This window comes from Plectrocnemia conspersa, unplaced genomic scaffold, assembly GCF_051122295.1.
Source record: "Plectrocnemia conspersa isolate PC_06_02 unplaced genomic scaffold, ASM5112229v1 ptg000014l, whole genome shotgun sequence".
NCBI classification, from domain to species: Eukaryota; Metazoa; Arthropoda; class Insecta; order Trichoptera; family Polycentropodidae; genus Plectrocnemia; species Plectrocnemia conspersa.
Window position 1 is genome coordinate 19202001 of NW_028277178.1, and position 27571 is coordinate 19229571.

At 34.2% G+C, this 27571-nt stretch overlaps 1 long non-coding RNA gene across 2 annotated transcripts in view; it reads left to right on the plus strand.

The window, feature by feature from the left end:
- LOC148226434 (uncharacterized) overlaps positions 1 to 27571 on the plus strand; it is a 236011-nt gene that overhangs the window by 6914 nt on the left and 201526 nt on the right. The window contains exon 1 of one of the 2 annotated variants that reach the window (XR_015812349.1): positions 24891 to 25028. The exons of the other annotated variant lie outside the window; for it this stretch is intronic. This is a non-coding gene — a long non-coding RNA (uncharacterized LOC148226434). Of the gene's footprint in view, positions 1 to 24890; positions 25029 to 27571 lie in introns of those variants that run through there. 2 annotated transcript variants of the gene reach the window in all.

Below are 27571 nucleotides of genomic sequence, written 5' to 3' on the forward strand. Positions count from 1 at the left end.
CCCTCGATTTTTGCACATAATTGGTTCCTGAAAATGTGTGCGAATGTTGAATGTTCGAATGTCGAGGGAAGTAAAAAAATTGAAATTGTGTGTATTTTAAAATATTTATTTATCAAGTAAATATAAGATGTTTAAGAGGCGTTTAAGAGACACGTTTAAGTGGGGTTTGCGGGTATTTCCTTTGAAAAGTTATTAAGAGTTAACTGTTTTCCACTATTCTTTTTATTTTCTTCATATAGTATTTTATAACATGCGTTTTTATTGATTGCCGTACGCACTTGAAATATGCGTTCTCAATTGGGATCACAATCTTCCATAATATTTAAAAATTTGCCAAGGTGCGTGAAGGCTTCATTCATATTTTTCATTGTTAAAGAGTTTTTCAAAATAAACCTGTCTCGTCTACATTAAATATTTGGCTAGAGGAATATTCTCCATCTTCAATAATTTTTGATAATTAGAAAATAAATTCTTTTGCAGCATCTTTATCCGCATCAGCCGATTCTCCAGTGAATTTAATATTATGAAAAGAATACCTCATTTCAAAATTGTAAAACCAACCGTTACTTGCTTGAAAAACCGTGTTAAAATATTTTTTTAATCTATCCTTCCAATCTTTGTGCAAACTAAGAGCTTTTGCTTGAATAATTTAAACACTCAGAGGGACATCTTTTTGATGTTGGTCATCGATCAACGATGACAAAGATTTTCAATTTCATCCATGTTTTTTTTGCCGTGTTTTTTTGGAAACATATCTTTAAAGATTGTGGAAATATATCTTTATTTTCCACAATTTTGAACGTATTCCCTAATTATATTTTTATTTTGCAAAATTGAACATATCGTAGACCTGTTTGTATCATACGAACGTCCGAAGTAAAAAATTCACCGCTATCAGAACGTCTAATAATTTCAATCTTTGTCTTGAATCGTGTGAAGTTTATTAGTCCTTGATTTATTTTTGTTCATATCAACACATGTTTTTCCGTTTCTCACTCATATTTATATTTTATTTAATTTTTTTTTTTTAATTTTTTTTTTAAATATGCGAAATAGCGAATTGTGCGAAAGTCGAGGGCTGCCTGTATGTATAAACTAGACATCAAACATCGGATTCTAGACTCAAGTTTTATTTTGTACCGTCTCAGAATCTTATCTCAGTTCTTGTAATTCCTCAATAACCAGTTATTGTAATTGAGCCCAACTTAAATTTTTTCGCGAAATGGTGTACAATTTAAAAATATCTCTTGAAAATTCACAAATTTATCAAAAAACTAGTATAACAAAATAAATCATATCAATGTTCTTATGTATAAATATTGGCTCACGCAAAAAAGATTTACCTTAATTCTTTGAAATAAATTGCTCATTTAGATTTATCTGAATCTTTTTACAGGATTATTTGATCTAATTATTCACATGCCAAGAAAGTAATTTTGGTTGCTGTTTTACAGTGTGACTTTTAATGACAATCGAGTCGTAAAAATTTTTCGAGACGTTTTATTATGATTACCTGCTATTGAGATGTGTTTTATTTAGCTTTGGATATCAAAATATATGAACGATTTTTCATCCAAAAGTACAATACAAAATTATACTTAAAATTATTATTCAGAATTAAATGTAAACTTTTTAATGGATCACCGTATATTTGCACGGTATAAATGACAAACATAGTTATTCAGACCCCACCCAGAAGTTACCCATATATCAAACACACATGACAGAAGTCGGTTACAAATTTGAATAGGCGTTTGTCAATCATCGATGACAACCTTCTCTATAATACACATAAAGTCAATTGGCCACAAGTGCAATCCGGTAAAGTGCTAATTGAATGCTCCATTTGGCGATGGACATTCGCCGGTATGGAGAGAGAGAGAGAGAGTGACACCGGGATTTATGGCCGATTTAGTCACCCCGATGTTGATTGCTGCGCTGAACGACATGTCTTTGTGTGTCGCGATTGGCAAATCGCCCCGGATCGCCCATTGATATTGATGGCGTTCGCGCCATTTGACATTGCTGCTTTCGTGACTGTTTCGTTGTGGCTGATGGTGATTGACGTGGGCCATTTTCTCGGAATTGATTCGTGGCAACTCGCTTTCGAGACCCGGCACTAATGCACCGAGACGGTTATATAACCATGTCCGTGCATATAAACAACAATCAAACGCGACGCCATTAGCTCGCTCGGTGTATAGAGACGTTAGCTACGGAGCGAAATCACGTTTGATGTTTCGTAACTGAGCGGCTAATTTATGCCGTTGTGATCATGGGATGCAATTGTAAATATGTCACTCTGATTTGCCTGTTTGTTTTAAAACGACTAAAATATGTGAAAAGTATTTTTTTTTTTAAAAAGTCACTTTTTTAATGATATCAGAACCTCTTAATACCTCTGGATACAATACATCAGATAGAAAAATCGTATTCAAAAATAGAAGACTTTTTAAATAAGGTAATTAATAATAATTTTACCTTTGATTAGTTTTTCACTAATTATAAAGTACAAGGATCCAATCTAGATACTGTGATATTCTAGGTTTTTTTTTATCAAAGACACATGCGGCGATTAAGAACTCGGAATATTTATTATATGCTAATAGCTTGAAAGTGTTTCAGAGTATTCGCACATTTTTGGATTCGCTTTCTTTGCAAAAAAACCTGGAGTCGCTGTGAAGGCGATCCATCGACAACCGACTATCTTTCAGTCACGTTGTTTAATTTTTTTAGCTTCCTTTGCCAGGCGGAATTCTCTTATGCTTGCACTACACTCTCTGGAAGTTGTCCGTTCAATTTACGCAAAATCTTTGTCGGCTTTTGCAAAATGCCATAAGGCATAAAAATGATACTTCAGAATACGAACCCCACATCTGTGACTATCCTAGAATTTGTCCCCATCGATTCTAAATAAGAATTCGTTATGGTGTTACAGTCATATAAACCGATCTAGGAAAATACATAAGGATATTCGAAACGATTTTTTAACAAAATCAAGAACAACTAATTATTTTTTAAAAATTTAATTTTATATGAAAAAAAATATAATAACGATTTCAAAAATATAATCAATCTCTTTTGGTGCCATAAAATATTCGAAGATGTCAGTAAGAGTCTGTTGAAGTCCTCGATAAGCATGTGGTATTATAACTTGACCATGTGACCACGATGCAGCGCTCGACATGCGTGTTGATCATAGGACGCCTACGCGCATACTAAAATTGAATCGAGTTACTCGTTCTACCTCAGTTTGCGAAACACCATATCATTATCTCTCTCAATCTCGTCACTTAACAGGCGAGAGAGCGAAAGGGGAAGTTTCTCACCGCTCGCGCTCGAAAGAGCAGCTCCGACTTCGGTACCTTTGACTCCGGTCCTTTTGCCGACAATGTTCGGAAGTGCTCGAAGCTAGCCAAGTCGACTGAATTACCCCCACCTTACTTCCCCTTCTCGGTTGCTCCGGACAACTTCAGAGAGATTTTAGAGCGAGCAGAACCGAACTCGACTGAAGTAACCCACTATATTCTCCGTCCTTGACCAAGCTTGACCAACTTCCAGAGAGTGTAGTGCAGGCATTATAGTTTAGACGAAGGTGTTTAAAGCAAAAATTCGGAGTACCGTTCGAGCAGGGATTGAGATTTTCTATGCACATTACCAAATTTGCGATAAGGCGTCGAGGATGCTCAGTTTCATTATGCGGAGCGCGTTTCATTTTAACAATTTATTGACAATTTTTGTTTATGGCATCCTAAAATATGTCTCCATCGTATGGAATTTCAGAGAACAAAGTACTCCTTGTTATTGTAGAAAATCCAATGATTGTTTAGATGAATCTATAAGAGGAGCACTTATTTGTATCCCAGTGAGCTTTTGCTAGAAGCGTTGGTATTCTAGGTGGAATCAAAAATCCGCCAATGCTCGGCGATTTCTAGCTGCGTGTTTTAATTTTAGCTAGCTTGTTTTTATAATGGTATCATGACACATTGGGGAAACCTGTTGAGTCATGATGGTAAGATTTAAAAAAATATATGTTATAGCAGTTAGGTAGGTACAAATATGAAGAGACAAAGAGACGTCATCACTAGTCTAAAAAAACTATGTAGCGTTCATTGTCATTGCCAAAAATTAACATTTTCGTAGCACTACCAAAAAAGAAATCCCCTTTTCCGCAATTAAAGAGTAGTTCATACATGAATATGATTTTATTTAAAAAATTGCGTGTAATAATATTCTAGATTAGAACCCATGGGTCAAAAAGTAAGCCACAACGCCATAACAACTAGCCTACTTAACTTTCTTTAGATGAGTTTTTGACTCCAGATTTGGACCGGTCAACTATATAAAACTCATTATTAAAACTGACATACAAGAAAGATGAACGACCACTACAATTTTTTAAATAAATAATATGATAAATGGAGCTGCGCAGCGTCAGCTTTCATGACTTTTGTAGGTAGTATAATATATATTTTTTATTTGTGATTCCCCTCTTTTACGAAACAGTAACTTTAAAATATTGTTCGTTTTATATTGGGTTGGGTCACACTATGGTCTTATAATTTCTGGGTATTGAAGCAGCCGCCACGCGCTTTAATTTGTCATCCGCTATCGACGTCCCATTTATCGGTCACGAAAATTCAATGATCGGTCGTAATTGATTTTTTCCGCCGTGATCGTCTTTATTGAAAATGATGGCTTCATTCATCATCATCTCGCGTATTGACAGCCGTAACGTCACTCGTTAGCGGCCGCGTGGGATTGACGGCTCCATTGTGCCTCCATGCACATGCTATGTAGCTCTGCGAATCTATTCTCTATACATTTTTTTTTCACAACATAACATCAGCTGCTTATATCGTTAATCTCCAGCCCGTCACCCACTCCCCTGACTAGTCATCCCGAATGATTGACATGACGCTTTCGACTGTGACGCCGGCACAATGAGCGTCTGTGGGCAGAGCCAAAACCGTTTTCATAACATGTCACACACCGCAAACACTCGGCCTATTCATTATTATTATACGCCCATTTTTGATACGATGCAATTGTTCGACTCGAACAATCTATTGGAAGGGAACCATATAGCCGAAAAGTGAAACGTGAGATGAAAGTGAATGCACCCTAAAATGTATAATGTTCAGCACCCCTGTAACGCACGGAAGACGTAGGTCTGAATCACGTCGTCCAGATAATTGAGAAATTGCATGTGTTTATATTATAGTTATGACTAGCAAAATGGATGAGATAGGCACTTAAGCCCCCTATGCGTGTATTTGGCACGAAATACATCAATCGTAAAACCGACAATCGATCCAAATAACTATAGACTTATAGCTTTATTGTCAGACCGTTATAACATTTTTAAGATGTTTTACCCTGCAGTACTTTTTTCAGTATTTTGACGAGACAAGTCCAGAGTTAATAATGGACATCCAAAGGTAGTTTGTTATGACAGTATGTATCATTGCTTCTAAAATGAAATATAAGTCGCTCATTATGTATAAAAAAACGTGGACATCCCTGTCATATCGTTGTCCTCAATAAAATGGGCAAACAACATCTGACGACTAGAACCGATTGTCAATAGAAACTAGTTATAAATATTGATAGCTGTCACTTTTTATATTGAGATTGACATATAATCTATATTGTCGTATAATAACATTTTTGTTATATACTACATATCTTTGTGCCAATTCGTCCTGAAATGGTCACGTTGTATAGTGTAAAAATTTCAGCTTTTACAAAATTACTGTAGTGTATAGAAGGGGTAGGTATAAGGCGAACTGTAACGAAAGTGCAACAATGCGCCCGCCAATTGGACGTCAGTCAAGTGCACCATCTGCTAGAGGGGAAAAATGGAAATGTGGCAATCAGAGCGCTTAAATGCCCTTCCGGTCACCGCGAGCGACATGTGAAAACCAATTATGTCTCGCGTCACTCAAAATGTAACGACCTGCTCTCGTTCTGTATCATTGAGCGTGCAACATAGTTACAGGGGTGTATTCAATTTATTTTATAAAATTTAGCAGTAAAAAAGATCGAATAAAAAAAACAAAAGTTGACACACTATTACCCGCACTTCACTCTCCGAAAGTTGTCCTAGTGGAAGTTCGACCGAAGTCGGTCAAGGTCGCAGTTTTTCGAATAGCGTTCGCACAGCCGGGAATTTCATACGCGTGCACGCTTCTCAACCTCGCGTATTATAACTACGTGCGTGTTTTAAACACAAAAAAAAATTAAAGCCAAATGGAGAAAAAGGAGATGGTGGATGATTGCAATGCACCGGAATAGATCAATGTTAGTAAATAAGACATTTTATGTTGAATCGAGGCTTCACTGTCACTAATAAATAATAAACAGGAAACGTTCAAGTGTGCAACTAATGAATAATTTCTATTATTTTTTAAGGAAAAGTATGGAAAGTCAATTTGCTGAATTGAGATTTTATATACAATATATAGCTTAGGTCTTTCTCTTTATGATACATGCAAAATTGACTGCGGATTTTTGCGGTTTTTAACACATTGCATACCTTAAAAATGTATTATTCTTAAAAATGGGACGGGGCTTAGTCGCGAAAGTTACGACCTAAAAATTTGTTCAGAATCACCAAATATACACATATTTAAAAAAAAAACGATACCGGGTATGATAAAATGCTAGTCAAATACTTTTTCTTAATATAAAACAGCAAATTTGTGACATATACAATTTTTTTTTTTTACGCTACGCGGCTAAATTTTTTTATTACGCTACGCACGGCCGTTAAACACGGAATTCCTCTTCCTCGGGCCTACAATTAAAGAAATGTTAACGTCAAATTTAAAATACAGTTTTGTAATGATTGTAATTTTTTAATAATATGGTTACCGTGGTAAAATCAGTAAACGTCAAATTGTGGATCGCGTACTAATGAAATAAAATAAAAATTTGTTTGGAATGACTAAATATATACATATTTAAAAAAACGATACCGAGTATGATAAAATGCTAGTCAAATACTTTTTCTTAATAAAAAACAGCAAATTTGTGACATATACAATTTTTTTTTTTACGCTACGCGGCGAAATTCGCACGACCGTTCAACACGGAATTCCTATTCCTCGGGCCTACAATTAAAGAAATACTTTAAATAATTGTATTTTTTAGCACTTATAATATTATATATTTGACTAAGAGCACTTATGGAATCAACTAAAGTGGTGAAATAATTTTGGCCGTCCAGATCGGGCAAAAATACCAAACAGTGGCGCGATCGTGAAGACGCCCATATTAAAATTGAATCGTTCTATCTCAGTTTGCGATAAACCATCTCTATCTCTCTCTCTCGTCACGCGAGAGAGCGAAAGGGGAAGTATCTCGCCGCTCGCGCTCGAAGCGTCTTCGGGTATTACTTTCGGAAAGCGAGGGAATTTTCGGAGGCGACGAAGTCGGCCGCCTCGACCAAAATTACCCCCAGTTTACCTCCCGTTCGCGGTGACCTCGGAGAACTTGCGAGAGATTTTAGCGCGGGGACAACCGAGCTCGACCGAAGTAAGCCCGAATTTTCACATTATATTTCCCGTCCTTGGCCAACTGTCGCCTACTTTCGGAGAGTGAAGTGGAAGCATATAACAGGGTCGGAAACATAATTTTGACATAGGCGGGTCAAATAATATTTTTTTATAGGTACAGATGGATTTTTTAAGATATATGTTTATATCAATTCATTATTTTTTAATATAATATTTTTAATATATATAGAGAGTACGCTCGGGATAAGGATTCCGGTTTGTTATTGTGTGCGTGAACTGTGTGGCTCAAAACAATTTCGTTCAGAATATTTAATTTTTTTATTTTAAAAGAAAATATATGTTTATTTAACATACATACATTTGAGCCAAGTTGGAAATTTCAACTAACAATTAAAAATATATTATATAATCGAAGAAACCAGACATTGATGTCATTAATTAAATATTTGCAAAATTCAAAATCTTTCACTAGTCAAAAAAATAATGAAGTCTTTAGCTATTCTTCAAAAGCAAAAAGATATAAAATGGGGAAAGAAATTATTCGCAGATTGTTTAATGGCTCGACACTCTATTAAATCATTAGAATCCATTGAATAAATTAAAAAATTATCATTGGCGCAACGATAAGAATAATAACTTTTTTAGGCCTTACAGAGAATAGTGTAGAAAAACCAACAACGTACGGATTAATGGAAAAATAATTAAAATATTTTAATCCACGGGTAAGAGAACGAATAACTTACAGTGTGTATTTAAAGCCTTGATATCAATTAACCCAGATATGCCCAAGAAATTTTGTTTTCTTAAAATTTCATTTATAAATAAAAAACAGTAGCACGAGTTTAGTGACCTACCCATGGGACAGTGGGCATATCAGGGTTTTAAACCAATATCAACACAAAATTATTTAAAATAAATCACTAGAGAAGATCGAACTTCTGTGCCACACTGCACTTTAATGACGAATACCAGCGTTGACGAATCAGCGACTGTCCTTAAAAGAGAAAGCGAGACAACGAAGTACACGCTACATCGCTTCTCCCTCTCATATACATGTACACGCACACAATAACAAACCGGCATACTTATCCCGAGCGTACTTTACCAGTATTATTTTTACATATTTTATTTTTTAAATGTAATAAGCAATACATTTATATACAATCAGTAATAATTTATTAAAATCACAATTAAAATTAGCGTTGCTAACTTATGGCGTTTTGTATTTATTTTTAATGTGACTCATTTTAGAAAATTAATAAATGTGCTGGCAAATATAGTAAACATTTTAGAAAAAACTTTTTCAGAGCAGGAAATAAGGATATTAAAAATTCATTATAAAATTGATACCGATTTAAAAGAGGTTTTAACATGCAATGTCAATTATTTTCATTTTGAAATAAACTGGCAACATCTTCAAAACAGGGAGCGAAGGGATTTTGTAAAGGACAAATTTCTGTTGAATGCTTTCGAAAATCTTGAAATCGTCTTTAAAATACATCCTGAAAATTTACTTTAACAAAATGATGTTTTTTCTCTTATTTTTTTTAATTATTTGAAATTGATTTCGAATGCTTTAATTCCACTTATTAATTAATGAATTAATTAAATTTTGCCCTAGAGTTTTAAATTTAAATGGTTCCTGGGAGATCTGACATTTGTCAAAAACTCTCGTTGAAGCAACCATTCCGAATTTACCAGTTCTCGTATTTCTTTAACTTTTTCCACCATAAATATATATATTTTATTTTTTAGCAAAAATAAAAGCTCATATGTCTCGTACTACACAAGGCACTTGACATCTGTGTAATATATAATAATAAATTAATATTCTGCTTCAATCTTGATTAGAAATTTTTGAATTATGTGTCTTTTTATGAAATCAATTGTTGGTACATACACAAAACATGATGGTGAATAATTCAGCGTCATTGTTGCTACATAGGGATTGCAATACCGGTAATTCCGGTATTGGGGCAAAAATTGCCTTTCGGTACTATCGATATTACAAAATGAAATACCGGTAGTAGTAAAAATATATTTTTTTTAAATCTGTACATCTTATTTGCTTAAAACAATATCTCCATGGCTTAGAACTATGGACACGATGATGCCAATATTGATTAACCTAAGTAAAATAATATTATCCTTTTTACTTAACGATGACCGAAATATCGGCCCAACTACATATGCAAAAAATCCCATTGGCCAATATTTCGGCGTAAATTTAAAAAATATATATTTGAATTTTTGTGTATGTGCAACGTGTCAACATAAGAAGGAATATCTTTTTTATATCTCAGGCAAATCCAACGGAACATAGCATTTCCAAGTAATTCTGTAATATAACGCTCCCTTTTGTATGATAGGGATGGCTGGCAAAGTGAAATCAAAATCAGGTATTGCATACACGAATTTTTCTTACTATTTTTGCATTTATTTTTGTGTGCCTCTTGAACAGCAGTGCTTGCGTTCCCGAGTATTATTTTAAATACCGCATTCAAAAACATGAGTAATGAACTCCCCAATAAGCACAGCTATCAGATAGTATTGATTTGTTCTCATCTATATACTCACAGTAAGTAATCACATTCTGGTATAGTCATTTATTCTATGCAGTAAATATTTTTATATGTGTTCTTTTCTAAATATATTTTTAGCTCGTATAGTAGTAGCTCGTTTTCTACAAGCTTGATTTTCTTATCTTTAACAAACTATATTTATATATTCTTGCAACCATGGCTATGTTTGTATCTCTCGAGTAGATTTTGAAATCATGATTCATGATTATATGAAAGCATCCAACTCGGTAGTGCAACCGACACGACCGTTCCCAACGGAAGATGAATAATTCGAACGCATTGACCGAGAATGCGTTTCGGGTTGTCGCTCGATTTGTATGCACGACCACGGTTAAGAATCCGTCTCTCTCTTCTTCGTCGGTCTCCAAGAGATTCTCTTTGAGTTGTTGGATGGCTACTGTTTGTACGACACCGAAGCAGGGAACCGTCGCCGGCGTCCATTCACACGGTACGACCATCAATATCGTCGTTTATAAGCGACTATTCTTCATTTGGATGACAGCGACCGCAGAGGTTGCGATAATAAACAAGCAGGCGAAGTGGTTATAAGACACTTTAGCAATCAAAGTCACGTCGAAATTGCTTAATGGCATCTGTGAACAAAAAAGTGAATCGATATGCTGCTCGATAAGGTGTGCATGTACCGATATCAATTTATTTTTATTTTTATAATATATTCATATATACATTACAATATGTTAGATCATTATATAGCAATTTGTATCATTTAAGTTACAACCTAGTTCAATTTTAATTAATCACATCGATGTTTCTCCATGGAATTAAGATTAGCTAGAAAAACTTAACCTGAGATATTAATTATAATCATTACAAACAAGTCCATGGAATGTGCTTTCGTAAACCGTCTGCCATTTAATGTTGTCATTTTCTACACCATTTTTCGGAATTTTCAGTGGCTCATTGTGAGAGTTCAAACATCAAAAATCACTTGGTAGTCTAGAAGTGGAGGCAACGTTCTCAACGACATTGTCATTTTTTAAAGGTGCCAATATTGGTGAAAAATAATTTTGAATAGCTGCTAAAAAATCAATTTTTAAATTTTATGTTGCTATTCGCAATCTCAGCTTCAAGTTTGCCGATTACTCATATAAATTTATATCAAAGCTTTTCGAACCAAAGTTTAGACTGGCTAGAACAAAATTTAAATTTGTCTTTTTGATGTGATTTGCGAATGTGTTGTGCTGTATTTTTCACCAGATTGTGAAGTAAAAGTAAAACTTTTAGACTTCTAATCAATTACCAGTGAAACTGTAGAAATATTGATAAATTATTTAATGTCAGTTAACTTACAGTCGATTGAAGAAAGAATTGGGAAGAAAACATTTACTTGATGGACATCTCCGAGGTCGAATTCTGTAACGGGAATATTGTGACCTTACGATGCTTTTTGTCTTCCGGTGATATATTGTTTCTCGTGACCGTTTCGCAACAAATAAATATTAATTTAATGCATCGGAGAGCACTTGTGTGTTATTTATGTGTAACCAGTGGCGTAGCTATGGGGGGGGGGGGGGCGGGTCGCCCTGGGCGGCACTTGCTTGGGGGCGGCATATTCGCGATGGAATCATCTAGTGTGGTTCTAACCCTGAATAAACTAAAATTTATGTAAATCTACGAATAGCAAGAGCTTAACAATAATCAATTTATAATTTTAAGAAATGCCGATTTTATGACCCTGCAAAAAAATGTATGGGGGGGGGGGCAATTTTAAGGATAACCCCGGGCGGCACATACCCTAGCTACGCCATTGTGTGTAACCTTATTTTCTAGTCGTAACGAGGGCTTTTGTGTAGTCTTATTTTTGTTGTCTAAATTATAGAATATAGTTTTAGCCTGCTGGGCAAATCTGCACTTGTTTAAAGAACATTCTGAATAATGAATAGCATATGGTCTGAAGAAAGAGATTGAATGGTTGAATCAACAGAAATAGCTCTTGATCTAATTAGTAGTGAATTTTTCGACGCAATTAAAAATAACAAAGTTCAAGCTAGTAACAAATATGTCAAACTTTTTATTAATAAGTTATGTTCAGTTACGAGTAATTAAAAATGATTACTACAAAATTATTGTTTTTTTAATCAAAAGTACTTAAACTAGAAGACGTTACTTTCTGTTTTAAGCAAACTTGCAAAATTGTCCTGGTTTGCGAAAAAAAATATGTTAAGTCTATTTATAATAAATGTCAACGATTCTCAGACTTTTAGTCTAGTGATTTTAATACTTACTAGTAGGTATCCATTATGTCTGATTGGCTTACCATGTTAATAAAGATTGACCGCAATTTAACGCATTAGGCTTACACCTGTCAGGTTACTTCGAATGTTAAAAAATATGTATGTATTTGAATAAATAAAAAAATAGATCGAAAATTGCGCGAATTTAAATTTTGTTCAACTTACGTGAACAACTTCGGAACCAAATAATCATGTAAGTCGATGACTTACTGTACCACGATGACTTATTATACCAATATATTGACATAGTGGTATGAAAAGCTCTAGTTATGGATATAGTGCGTAGATTGATACGATCGGTATTAAGTAACAATTAGCAAATAATATGTGATACAGTTATTTTATTCTGGTTGAATATTAACCGTTTACTGAATGGTCGTGTATTTTCGTAAATCCCATGACAACTTTTTTTACATCATTTTTACGTATTGAAATATTTGATTAAATTGGTTTGAAAGGTCTGTGTGTGGTCGCCACAAAACCTTATCTAAATCCATATATTTGTCATGTGTGTTTTAGCACTTATAGAAGAGAAGGTAATGGAATAGATTTTTTTAATTAATCAGTTTTCTACACAATTCAATTAGGTAAAAAATTGAAGTACTGGTTATGTCAATAGATGATTTTCGTAAATTAATTTAATTTTTAAGTACAAAATATGCCTTTCTTTTTTCTTACACACTTAACTGAATGTTGTCGCTCATTTTTCACAAACCCCCTCGCTCGCTCTTCAACTTTGTTTACACACATATATTTTTTCACGGGGAATTCGCGCCGACAGAGAATATGAATAATTGTCTTTGTCAGGGTGGCGTTTGTCTTAATTTAGCCGAAAGGCTGACAATCTCGCACACTTCACTCGGCGCATTTACAGGCGTCGCTTTATAAGTGTTGCCAGGCCCACGCATGTCGTAAATATCCTTGGGCGAAACTCGACGAAATTGTGAATTATCATTATGGCGGCGTCACGACGCCGATGATAAACGAGCTCGCTGAACGGCGCCTCTTATGTATGTATATATATTTTTTATATTTTTGCACATCGAAAAATTGAGATGTCTTCGGGTGATGCATGGGTAAGATTAAAACAGAGAACATGTGCATTTAGGGGTGGAAAAATGAGCCCTTTTCAGTCGTGCGACTAGGGGTGATACCCCGCAATGCGTCTTGTAAGAAATTGGAGAAAATTCAAAATAAATAAGCGTAGAGAGATATACGATATTGTTGTAAGAAATGTATCATTTACTGACTAACATTTTTTATATTTATGCCACTAAGTCAAAATCACTCGATTTTGGGTATAAAAATTCACGACTAGTGTGTATTGTTATTTTTAAATCAGCGCATTATATTACATATATTATACATACATGAATCAGATAAATGAATATGTGGGAAAATATGTAATATGTAAATGTTGAAAAACTATCAATTTTAATAAAAATTCTGACGCAATAAAAAAAATATTGATAAAGTTATAATACAGCTAAAATAAGCATTAAATTTTACATGTCGTAGCTATTACATATATTGCTGTATATACTAAATAATTATGGCAATAAATTTATTTTTATGGTGTCAGATGCCATCACTTTTACAAGTTAATTAACATTAAATTATGTCTGTTAATTATTTGGTACACTGTTATAATATTAGAGTAGCGTACAAAAAATAATAAAAAACCTAATGCTTCGCATGTAAAAAATTTTATAATACATCACACTCAATAATCAGCATTATGCTAAGTGTATATACATATAGTGCATTATAATTAAATAATTTTAATTATATTTCCACTATACTATTCAAAAACTTGCATATACGCCCAGTGAAATCAGAGATTAACCTAAAGGTTTTATCTTACAGTGTATTAAAGTATTCCCTCGGTCTCACAAGTGATCTCGGCACTTCGGAGTGAATTGTCAGCGTTAATTTATTAATGTGGCCGACACTGGGGCCGTGATCTTTCCATATAAATTATTGTCCAACATGCTATATGCCATTTAACTCACTTAAACATCAATTCAAATGACAATGAAACAAGTGACACAAACGAGCACTTTAATAAATTCTTTGATTTCGGCCCGTCAGACGAATGATCAATCACAATCATACCTACTTCGATTCGAAATCGAATCAAAATTAGATTCGTCATCATATTACAGATTGTCACTCTGATCGATGATAGTTAAATGCACGTTATTTCAAATGATCATATTCATAAAACTAATAACAAAACCAATTTATTTTTTTAACAGTATAAAATAACTGATGAGCTTTGAGAAGAAATGTAATACCGTGACAAGTTTAATGTTCTACTAAGCAATATATGGAGTGACATGATGTATGGTGTTTGCGTTGAATGTTGCGAATTCCATTGACCTGGATACACACTAACATCTTCATTCTTGAACAACTAGACACTAAAGAAAGGCTCTCAGCAATAAGCCTAGAAATAATTATTGAAAAAGAGAGAGCGAGCCAAGTAGGATTGCCAACAGTCCCGGATTGATCGGGATTGTCTCGGAATTAAAATCGCCGTCCAGGATTCCAATTCAGTGTCAAATTGTCCCGGTTAGAGAAAGTTTTTAAACATAAAATTTCAATATGACCTTATTTTTAGCTGTTACTGCATTCTTAAGTGAACAAAAATTTCCGAGATGACCTTTTTTGTAGTTCCCACCAAACACGTTTTATGCCTGCACTACACTCTCTGGAAGTTGGCCAAGGTTGGCCAAGGACGGAGAATATAGTGAGTTACTGTGGGGCTACTTCGGCCGAGTTCGGTTCTGCCCTCTCTAAAATCTCGCGGAAGTTGTCCGAGGTTACCAAGAATGGGAGGTAAAGTGGGGGTAATTCAGTCGACTTGGCCAGCATCGAGCGCTTCCGAACATTGTCGGTAAAAGGACGGCGCCAGACCGACCACACGCTGGAGCACGCCGGTAAAAGTGTGGGAGAGTGAGGGACCTCTTTGGGGCCTGAAAAACCCCAGGTCTCAAGGGGGAAGTCAACTCGAAAACACCCAACCGAGGAAGCGTCCTTTGGACTTCCAATGACGAGCGAAGCACTGTAAATTCCAACCAGCAGGCTAAAAGGGCCCGTCCTTTAAGGTTTGGGGACCGAACTGGATCGGAGGAAGCGCGAAAGCGACTTCCAAGAATGAAAAACGGAACTACAGGAGCAAGCAAAGCTAAAGCGAGGGCGAATAGCTAAGCACAGTACGCAGGTGTCAGGAGAACGTTTCCCACAAACACTCGAGAGAAACACTAATGAAACTCTTGCAAAAATAACGTAGTACTACGGGGGGTGGCTCCCGCTCATCCAGCCCTTAAAAGCTGGATGTCACCCATTGGGTTGGACTCGTAGGGCCTTAGTACTGGTAATGGCGGTGGTTTAAGCAAAGGATTAAGACGTAGAACGACCCCCTGTCGGTAAAAGGACTGAAGTCAAAGGAACTGAAGTCGGAGCTGCTCTTTCGAGCGCGAGCGGTGAGATACTTCCCCTTTCGCTCTCTCGCGTGTTAAGTGACGAGAGAGAGAGATAATGATACGGTGTTTCGCAAACTGAGATAGAACGAGTAACTCGCTTTAATTTCAGTATGCACGTAGGCGTCCTATGGTTAACACGCATGTCGAGCGCTGCATCGTGATCACGTGGTCAAGTTATAATACCACATGCTTATCGGGGACTTCAACAGACTGACATATTTTAGGGCACCAAAAGGGATTAATTATATTTTTGATAGTATATTCTTCTAACAGAAATCGTTATTATATTTTTTTTCATATAAAATTAAATAATTAAAAAATAATTAGTGGTACTTGATTTTGTTAAAAAAATTGTTTCGAATATCCTTTGTATTTTCCTAGATCGGTTTATATGAATGTCACACCATAACGAATTCTTATTTAGAATCGATGGCGACAAATTCTAGGATAGTCACAAATGTGGGGTTCGTATTCTGAAGTATCCTTTTTAATGCCTAATGGCATTTTGCAAAAGCCGACAAAGATTTTGCGTAAATTGAATATTTACGACCGAAAAGTTTTCACTGATATTGTATTAGTGAGTGACCACACAAACTTAATAAAATGACAATTTAAAAATTGCGATTATTTGGCACTTTATAAATTTCATTTATCGTTATCGACCATTATCGATCTTATTATATTTTTTTATCGTTTCGTATCGTTTCGTTCATTATCGACTCGAACTTACGCTCCTTAGTACACACCAAGCAAATACAGTAAGCCCCCTTTCAACGCGGAGGATACGTTCTGGAAATTTCGCGATCAACGGAGGATTTTTGAAAAAAAAATTGTATAACTCAAAAAACACTTATAAAAATATATAAAAATAAATAAACATTAATAATAACAAAAAGGCATACATTAAATAATTGATTCATTTTGTTCCACGTTGTAAAAAAGAATCTAAAGTCCCTTCTTTGGGGTTTGCATTTATTGCGCAAAATTTGCCGATAACTGGCAAGTAATGCATTACAGCCATGTTTAACTGCACTCACTCGCTCGTAATTTTCGTGGTTCTCTTCTAACAATTCCATGCATTAATTGTGAAGAGAAAGGGCCTTTTCAATGGTTTTAACAGTTAAATTTCGCACGGAAACAGGTTCGGGGACGTATGTCAGTTTATTTCCTGCAGCTCTTCAATAGTTAAGTCCATAAATAAATTTTGTGTCATCCAAGCCTTATGCCTGCACTTCACTCTCCGGAAGTAGGCGATGGTTGGCCAAGGACGGAGAATATAATGTGTTAATTCGGGGTTACTTCGGTCGAGCTCGGTTCTCCCCGCTCTAAAATCTCTCGGAAGTTCTCCGAGGTTACCGCGAACGGGAGGTAAAGTGGGGGTAATTGAGGTCGACTAGGCCAGCTTCGAGCGCTTCCGAAAATTCCGAGACCAAGGAAATAGTCGGATTGTTCTTTCGAGCGCGAGCGGCGAGATACTTCCCCTTTCGCTCTCTCGCGTGTTAAGTGACGAGAGTGAGAGAGATAATGATATGGTTTGTCGCAAACTGAGATAGAACGAGTATCTCGGTTCAATTTCAATATGGGCGTAGGCGTTCTTCACGATCGCTGTACTATGTAGTATTTGCCCGATCTGGACGGCCAAAATTATTTCTCCACTTTAGTTGATTCCATAAGTGCTCTTAGTCAAATATATGATTTTATGTGTTAAAAAATACATTATAGAAAAAAAAACTTTTTTTTATTTTTCATGAAATAATTCATGCAATTTTATTTTAAAAAGTATTTGAAGTATTTCTTTAATTGTAGGCCCGAGGAAGAGGAATTCCGTGTTAAACGGTCGTGCGTAGCGTAAAAAAAAATTTCGCCGCGTAGCGTAAAAAAAAATTGTAGATGTCATAAATTTGCTGTTTTATATTAAGAAAAATAATTTGACTAGCATTTTACCATACTCGGTATCATTTTTTTTTAATATGTGTATATTTGGTGATTCTAAACAAATTTTTATTTTATTTTATTAGTACGCGATCCACAATTTGACGTTTACTGATTTTACCACGGTAACCATATTATTAAAAAATTACAATCATTACAAAACTGTATTTTAAATTTGACGTTAACACGTTACGTATTTAAAAAGTTATAATGGTTTAAAAGGTTAAGGTCCTAACTTTCGCGCTAAGCCCTGTCCCATTTTTAAGGTTTGCAATGTGTTAAAAACCGCAAAAATCCGCAGTCAATTTTACATGTATCATAAAGAGAAAGACCTAAGCTATATATTGTACATAAAATCTAGATTAAAAAGTGGTGGGAAATATAACTAATGAACTCAAAATTAAAAAAAAATATAGGAAAAAGTATTAAAAAATGGTACTTATTCAAAATAATATTGTATGTTTAATATGACAGCTATTGCAAGAAAGAGCTATGAAACATAGAAACCTTACCTGCTTTATCACAATCAATGGTTTGAATTTTTCACTGTACTCAAATAAAATAATAATAATTGTCCAATGTACGAGTTGCGAAAAATTATCAGCTTTACAGAGCAACTTTTTTTTTATCTGCGCTTAAATTTTCATACTCGATTTTAATCGAAATACCACACCGTGCGCAATTTATACATTTTGGGGGCAGTGTGGACGTTACTCGGAAGTCGGCGACCTTGACCATATTCGGTAGACCTTTCGGTTCGGTAACTTCCAGAGAGTGAAGTGCAGGCATTACGATTGCTTCGCCAAAAAACTGGTAATTTTTTTTTAGATTAACCTGTAATGGCACGAAGATTTTCTGATTGGTATATCAACAAAGGTTTCAATTTTAATTCTCCGGATGCATTTCCATCGAGAAGAAGAGTTAGACTGTCCTTGGATGCTTTAAATCCAGAAGCAATCTTCTCCTCTATGGAAATAAACGTGCGTGTTGGCATTCATTTCCAATAAAGTTCACATAAAAATTAAATTTGGTGAATAATTTCCCCTTTCTACAATTTCACGGAACTCCATTTGATATTTTTCAGCTGATTCTACGTCTGCACTAGCCGATTCACCAATCATTTTAAGGTTATGCAAGTTTGATCGTTTTCTAAACCGATCAAACCAACCTGTGCTTGCTTTAAATACTTCTCCTCCATGTTGAGATTTTAAATGATCTCAAAGACTGATTTATTCATTTGTTCAAAATATTCAATATTTTTTTTAAATTGTCGGTCGCGATATGACGAATCGATGATCGGGGGGGCTACCTGCACACTCAGAGAGGGTCACAAGGTCAACCCAGCACCAGACGTTTGTTGTTTCCGCCAGAAGCCCGAACCGCAATGAAGGGCAAGCGCGTCGTTAGCTATGATTTATCTCTCGCACACACTAGCAAATCTAGGTCAACGAAACTGTCGATTGTCGTGCGTTGGCCGAAATTTGCTTCGTTTACTCCGATTTGTATCCCGAACGCACTAGCAAATCTGGGCGTTCGGGAACGAGCGTTTGATTGGTGTTGGTGACGGAGATTTGCTTGTTGTGTACGCAGGCCTAGGGATTCCATTACCGGTAATACCGAAACCGGTATTACCGGTTTTTGATGAAAACTACATCTTCGGTATTACCGGTTTTACAAAATAAAAAACCGGTAATTACCGAAATTTATTAATTTCGTTAAAAATTATATATTTTAATTATATTTTAAGTCCTATTTCTTTGCTGAATGGCATTTCATGGTCTACGTCTACATCAACACAAAACAGATGGGTGTACATTTCTAAGAAGCTTTTATATTTTATGAACCCAAATATATCTAATTTATCTGGACGGATTGGAGTCAGCGAATGGCCGTCGGAAGTAATTCCGATACATTTGACGGCTCTTTTGAATGGCAGGTAAAAAAGGCCGGCCGGAAAGGCAAGATCTTTTTCGGTTTATTTCTCAAAAGAGTCGCCAAATGTATACAGTTTTGTTTTGACATCCTTGCTGATCAGTAATACGCGCAGCATAAAAAGAATCGGTTCGTCAAGTTCGTCGAGATTTTTTCGTGTGAACATTATTATACACAATTCAACAAAAAATACATAAAAGTTTCGACGTTAAAAGTTTCTGTAAAAGGTAAATTAATGATAAATGAAACAATTGGGAGAATTAATAATAGAAGTTGAATAAAAGAAGACGGTATTACCGGTAAAAACCGGTAATACCGTAGATAGAAATATTTTTTTCGGTAATACCGGTATTGCAAAAGTCGGTATTTTTGGAATCCCTACGCAGGCCCATACGCACATTTAAGAACTGCTCAAATAGTTTTATATGAACAGTAACCTGTAAATTATTAATACCGGAATACTGATATTAAACATTTAGTTTCATATCTAACCTAATATATTTTATATTTATATACTACAAAATATTACAAACAAATCTAGCAAACTGATATTTTGGTTTACCTGAAATGCCTTTATTTATATTCCACAAAAAAAAAAGAATGCAATTTAGATTTTCTGTATCGATAAATGTTTTCTGGCACGAAAATATACAATAGATAAACAGCTGCGCCAAACTTTTTCAGGATTAGGGTTTTAGCATTATTAATTATTAATTATTTGAGGTCAAAATAAAAATGCCATAAGAAAATACTAAAAATTCAGATGCAGCGATTACAGATTGTCCCGACGCTTTACAGATAATGCGCTGTGTACTGTTTTAACTATTTTTTAGAAGAACATAGTGAGTTATCAAATTGTTTTTAATGATCGAATAAATCCTAAATTCACAATACAACACATTTTTTTCGTAATAATCTACATATATAGACTAGGGTAATAATTTTAAGTTTAATGTTGTAGATTAAGGTTTTAACTTAGACAGTGCGTATGGGCCCTTATAGACTAGTTGGTGCATGGTGCAAAAGCCTGAATCACCGCGTTATTACTTGTATTTTATGCACCTGTCTATATTAATATTTTACATAGGACGTAAAAATCGCTAATAATTTATTGTTATTTATTTTAACTTCCAAATTAAAAAAAAAGATTTTTTTATTTTGTATTAAACCTTGTGCGGACCCCCTGACGTTGTTCAGGAACCCCCAAATCAATTTTTATTTTCCACGGACCCCCTGAATGATCCCGGGGGTCCGTAGGGACCACTTTGGGAACCACTGCTTTAGATTGTTTGACTTTGATAGTAAAAATAATAAAAATCATCTTCGATTGTTTAAGAAACCGTTGCGATATGATTCTAACGTTTAACCACTAGATGAGACACGAAAATACATTTAAAATCCTTCCAATCATCATTTTTATAATCAAAGATAATTTTGGGGTTGGCATCGGCCTCACCCTTCAGTGTGAAAAACAGATGGTCTGAAGCAATGTCTAAAATTGAAGGCGCCATGCAAATTCTAGGGTAATGGGTTGGTGTTTTGGGAAGTGTAGTTAAAAAGCATCGTCTCAGAAACAATTCCAATGCACGCGTCTAGCGTTGAAATCTCTGATTAAAACTACCAAATTTCCAAATCCAAACACAGCATCAAGATCGCAACATATTTTTTATCTTTAATTTCTGTTGCGATGGCTTCTTAGTTAATTGTGTAAGTGTTTATGTACGCATATTTCATTGACTTTTTAAAATATATCGCGACTCTTCCGGTTGGTTTTAAGAGACGGTTCCTACGGAGACAGACAAACTATGTTTTGGTGACTACGATAATATCAACCTTGTACTTACTAATCATGATTTAATAGTAATTTGTAATACAAATAACTTTGACTTCTACAAAATATAAAAGCGTAACCGATAATTCAGGACAAGATTTGAATCTTTGCTTCACGAATACGTTTTTAAAGAAGCAATTTATCAAGATAATTAACGACGATATAAAGTCATATTTGTAACAATATTATTTTTGTTATTGTATGGTGTAAGCATGTTGACTGTTTTGTCTGCAGCAGATAAATGATTATGAATTAGGTTTTAGAAAATATTTACATTTGCATAGATAAGATTGTAATAAATCAAACGTGTCAGCCTTTTAGCTTTTTATTTATGAGACGCGTTAAAAAATTAAAAATATGAAATAATGGGGACGCATACTTGTTAAACATAGTAATTATGATTGAAGACTTTGTTTTTACATTTAAATTCATAATATATATTAAAAATAATCTATAATTGTATATATATATATTTATGTTCGTTAAAAGAGCGCTGCTTTATAAGCGCTGCGTCATAAGAGCGTTTAGCAAAGTAGCGATGTAACAAAATAGCGTACGTCAAATACGCAGACAGTCATAAGAGCGCTTGTCAAAAAAGAGCGCGCCATAACAGCGCAAAAATACTATTAGGTATTTAAAAAATCATAGGTAGCTCCCTTTTTAATAATTATACAATATGATTAAAATGAAATCGGTAAAATTAATGTTTTAACCCTTTGCAAATACATTTATTTTCAGATGATTTTATTTATCTTATGGTTCCTCTTCACTCTCTGGAAGTTACCGAACCGAAAGGTCTACCGAATATGGTCAAGGTCGCCGACTTCCGAGTAGCGTCCACACTGCCCCCAAAATGTATAAATTGCGCAAGGTGTGGTATTTCGATTAAAATCGACTATGAAAATTTAAGCGCAGATAAAAAAAAAGTTGCTCTGTAAAGCTGATAATTTTTCGCAACTCGTACATTGGGCAATTATTATTATTTTATTTGAGTACAGTGAAAAATTTAAACCATTGATTGTGATAAAGCAGGTAAGTGTTTCTATGTTTCATAGCTTTTTCTTGCAATAGCTGTCATATTAAACATACAATATTATTTTGAATAAGTACCATTTTTTAATACTTTTTCCTATATTTTTTTTTAATTTTGAGTTCATTAGTTATAATTCTTACCACTTTTTAATCTAGATTTTATATACAATATATAGCTTAGGTCTTTCTCTTTATGATACATGTAGAATTGACTGCGGATTTTTGCGGTTTTTAACACATTGCATACCTTAAAAATGCATTATTCTTAAAAATGGGACGGGGCTTAGTCGCGAAAGTTAGGACCTAAACCTTTTAAACAATTATAACTTTTTAAATAGGTAACGTGTTAACGTCAAATTTAAAATACTGTTTTGTAATAATTGTAATTTTTTAATAATATGGTTACCGTGGTAAAATCAGTAAACGTCAAATTGTGGATCGCGTACTAATAAAATAAAATAAAAATTTGTTTAGAATCACCAAATATACACATATTTAAAAAAAATGATACCGAGTATGGTAAAATGCTAGTCAAATTATTTTTCTTAATATAAAACAGCAAATTTATGACATCTACAATTTTTTTTTACGCTACGCGGCGAAATTTTTTTTTACGCTACGCACGACCGTTTAACACGGAATTCCTCTTCCTCGGGCCTACAATTAAAGAAATACTTCAAATACTTTTTAAAATAAAATTGCATGAATTATTTCATGAAAAATAAAAAAAAGTTTTTTTTTCTATAATGTATTTTTTAACACATAAAATCATATATTTGACTAAGAGCACTTATGGAATCAACTAAAGTGGAGAAATAATTTTGGCCGTCCAGATCGGGCAAATACTACATAGTGCAGCGATCGTGAAGAACGCCTACGCCCATATTGAAATTGAACCGAGATACTCGTTCTATCTCAGTTTGCGACAAACCATATCATTATCTCTCTCACTCTCGTCACTTAACACGCGAGAGAGCGAAAGGGGAAGTATCTCGCCGCTCGCGCTCGAAAGAACAATCCGACTATTTCCTTGGTCTCGGAATTTTCGGAAGCGCTCGAAGCTGGCCTAGTCGACCTCAATTACCCCCACTTTACCTCCCGTTCGCGGTAACCTCGGAGAACTTCCGAGAGATTTTAGAGCGGGGAGAACCGAGCTCGACCGAAGTAACCCCGAATTAACACATTATATTCTCCGTCCTTGGCCAACCATCGCCTACTTCCGGAGAGTGAAGTGCAGGCATTACACTTTGCGCTTAAAATTTATATTGCGCTTGTTTTCGCCATTCGTGATAAAGTGTAGTTGTCTAAAATAAATGAAAAAAGGTCTGACGAGCCATATACCTGCCCTATAACTGTACGCATTTATTGTAAGTCGCGTCGATAATTATATGTAAATTTAATGAAACATTACAGAACAAATCTAATGATAAATTCAAAATTCATTTTAATATAAATATATGTATATCGTACGTATGGGGATGGGAAGCCATACTTTCGTATGTACGTAATAAGTAATAAATAATAATGTTTGCATTGGCTAATCATTTTAATCGTCATTACTCTCTGGCACATTAAATACTAATTTTACTGCCTTTGTAAATTTCTCAAAATTAACTTATATTTTATATACCTAATTCCTAAAATATTCTTTACTTGATTTTCTCCAAATATTTTTGCGCTCTTATGACGAGCTCTTTTTTTCAAGCGCTTATATGACTGTCTACTCATTTGACGCACGCTCTTTTGACCGGCCGCCATTAACGGAAGTATTTAATTTAATAAAATTAATTTTTACCATACCAGCGACAAGTGCTTGAGTAGAAAGATCATTTTCGACAATGAAAAGAATTAAGACATTTAATAGAAATAGTCTGTGAGAATAGATTGTCAGCTCTTGCATTATCAATCGAAAAAAACTTTTCGGCAAATTAAAGAAAGACAATATATTATATTATGCGGTTATTTTTGACTTTTGTAAGGAGCGAGAGATATATATTTTAAAAATAAACAAACAACTTGCATTAAAATTATTCGAATTAGAGATAAATATTTTAAAACTAGACAAATTGTCAACCTTTGATAAAAAATATTTTTTTTGTAATCTGAGATGCACGACATTTTAATCCTTATGGTTTATTATCCACGAAGCATAACCTTGACCTAGTTTGAGCTTGTTTGTGCATCGAAATATTTAAAAAACAATCAGTAGCTACGCGTCATCGGTTGCGTAAACTGTTTCGTTACATTTTTGTCGAATAAGTGTTTTCGTTTATAATAATATCCCTTTCGATGTTTTTAATTATAAAGTGATAGTGTAATTTAGTGTATGTGTTAATTGAAATTAGTGTTTATAATAGTGCTAGTTGCACCGGCTGCGGCGTGGCGTGGGGCTGGCGTCCTTACCGACGCGCCGCCACGCCGCCATGCCGATTCGCCCGCACGACCGTCACGTCAAGGTAATGTCTTTTTATTCATTTTCTATTATGTCTTTCGAATATAGTTAACCCTTTGTGCTCGTAGCAATAGGTCGACATCCGAGTGTATTCCAATTTACGTCGACAAAACTTGAAATGCATTTATTGGCTTTGTGTTGGAGCTAATTTTGCCAATTTCAATTTATTAATGATAAAAAAACTTGTGGTAAACACATTTTAGTATTATTCAATTTTTAACTTATGCAAATAACTCAATATCCTAATTAAATTTACGAGTGTATGTTTATTGTAAAATGTTTTATCGGTACATGGCCAGACCGAGTCGTCTTAAGACCGCATAACGCTTACTTGACAGTTTTACGTTGGCAATTATTCCTAAAAATCAGTTTGATTTTTTCCTTCAATGGGTATCTATATTTTTATGATATGGGATGAAACGGGATCATATGCTCTAATTGTGCATAATTGTTACTTTATATTGTGTGTCTGTTATGAAATAAAAAGATTAGAAATAAAGAGCGAGATGCAAGCAGAGCTCGCTATATCGCTCGCACTATTAATATCAGCGATTGACAACTGTCGACCTGGGTATCGACATTTTTACCGGCAACTCAAATAATAATTACACATTTAATGTATTTTCGATCTAATAATGCTTGTTTAAGGAAGTGACGATGAATTTGATATTAACCGTGTTATTATTACTGTGATAGTAATAATAGTAGGAATGATATATAATAACCACTTAAAAGAATATGGATTATGCCAATATTTGATGCAAATAACGAATCTTAAATATTATGACAATTAATTGGTATAGTGGTGCGCCAAGTAAATATTGTTAGCCTAATATAATATGTACCTCTGTATAATATGTACCTCTGCACCAAGAGATCCATTTACTGTCCAGATACTAAAAACTATAGAATAATATATCGATTTATGAAAACCTTAATCAATTTACTAAGAGAGATTAGCATAATAGTTTATTATTATTTTTTGTAAGCTAATAAAAATATTGTTTCTAAAACAAGTTTATATATGGTCCCCTTTTAAAATTGAAATTCTATAAATTTTTAATATAATTTTCATTTTTATTTTCATTTTGATTTATTTTATACACTTTCTGGATTGATAGTGCAGCAAGGGCATTTAGTACATCATAGGAAATCAAATTTCTCGTATGTATTTAATGCGATTCAACGACCTGAACGAACGTTTAACATCAGCTTTAGACACGTTCATGCTAAGACTATTTCTACCAATTTTAAATCTTTTACAAGTAACAAGTTTTAGAATAATCTTTTAATGTAATCATTTTTAATGACCAATTTAATTATTTTTTTAAAAACTGTTTTTATAAATTCCTAAATATTTTGGTATGTCCGATTATGGTTTTAATTTCAAATATAATTAGGGTATAACAATATTTTCATATTTCCAAGGTATCGGGTTTTGTAATAAGAAATTACATTTTTTGTCTTCCACTGAAATTAATGTATAATTGTCAATTGGAGTTTGGCGAGTCTTTTTAAGAGATTTAATCTTTTCATTGAGAAATATTTCAAAATGTTGTAGTGCTTGTTCAGCTGTTATGTAAGTGTAATTATTTGATTGCAAAACATTTTATTATTCGATTTTAGTGATTATTTTTAATATTTTTCTTAAAAACCACATGATTTTATGTCTATTTTTATCATCCAAATTATAATGTCTAGAAATACTTGGGTGATATTCAAAGCTAATTATGGATAAAAAGGATATTTTGTCAAATATTGTAAATCTTACAGCATTATTTATAGTAATCTCGCATTATTGCTTTAAGATTCGATTTCGATTTCTGAAAAATATTTAAAATACAGAATTTTTTTGAGCGTCGAGGCGTATCAAAGTCGAGTGTATCTAGTCCGATTTTGTGCTGCGTTATATACACCGTCATACGCGTAAGCTGATTTACCGAACTAGAAATAGAGTAAGCAGCCGCTTTCCACAAAATCCGAAATCCAAAGTTCAATTTGACTGCATTTTACAATACGCAGACAAGGCTAAGAGCGTATTATACAAATTGTGTAATTAAAATACAATTTATAATACTAATAAATTTGCTCTAAAAAAATAAAACGCGTAACTGTTAAATCAGTACAATACAGTGGCGTGCGGTCCATACATGCGGTAGATGCAGCGCATGCCTTGGGATTGTAATACGATTCCAAAAATTAAATATTTTTATCATTTTTTAATTTCCGTAATTATGGAACGCAAACGCTCAGAAAATCGGACACATATTCCATTCAAGAGAACGGCGTACGCCGACTGAAGAGCAGGCGGGCGTAGTCGATACGCATGCGCCATGCTCGTCGCGAGTGGAATTTGTCACGCATGCGCACTAGAACTTTACCTTTTATTCTTTGTAAATTTCTTACAATTTACTTATATTTTGTATAGCTAATTCCTAAAATATTCATTACTTGATTTTCTCCAAGTATTTTTACGCTCTTATGACGTGCTCTCTTTTGTCAAGCGCTCATATGACTGTCTGCGAATTTGATGTACGCTATTTTGTT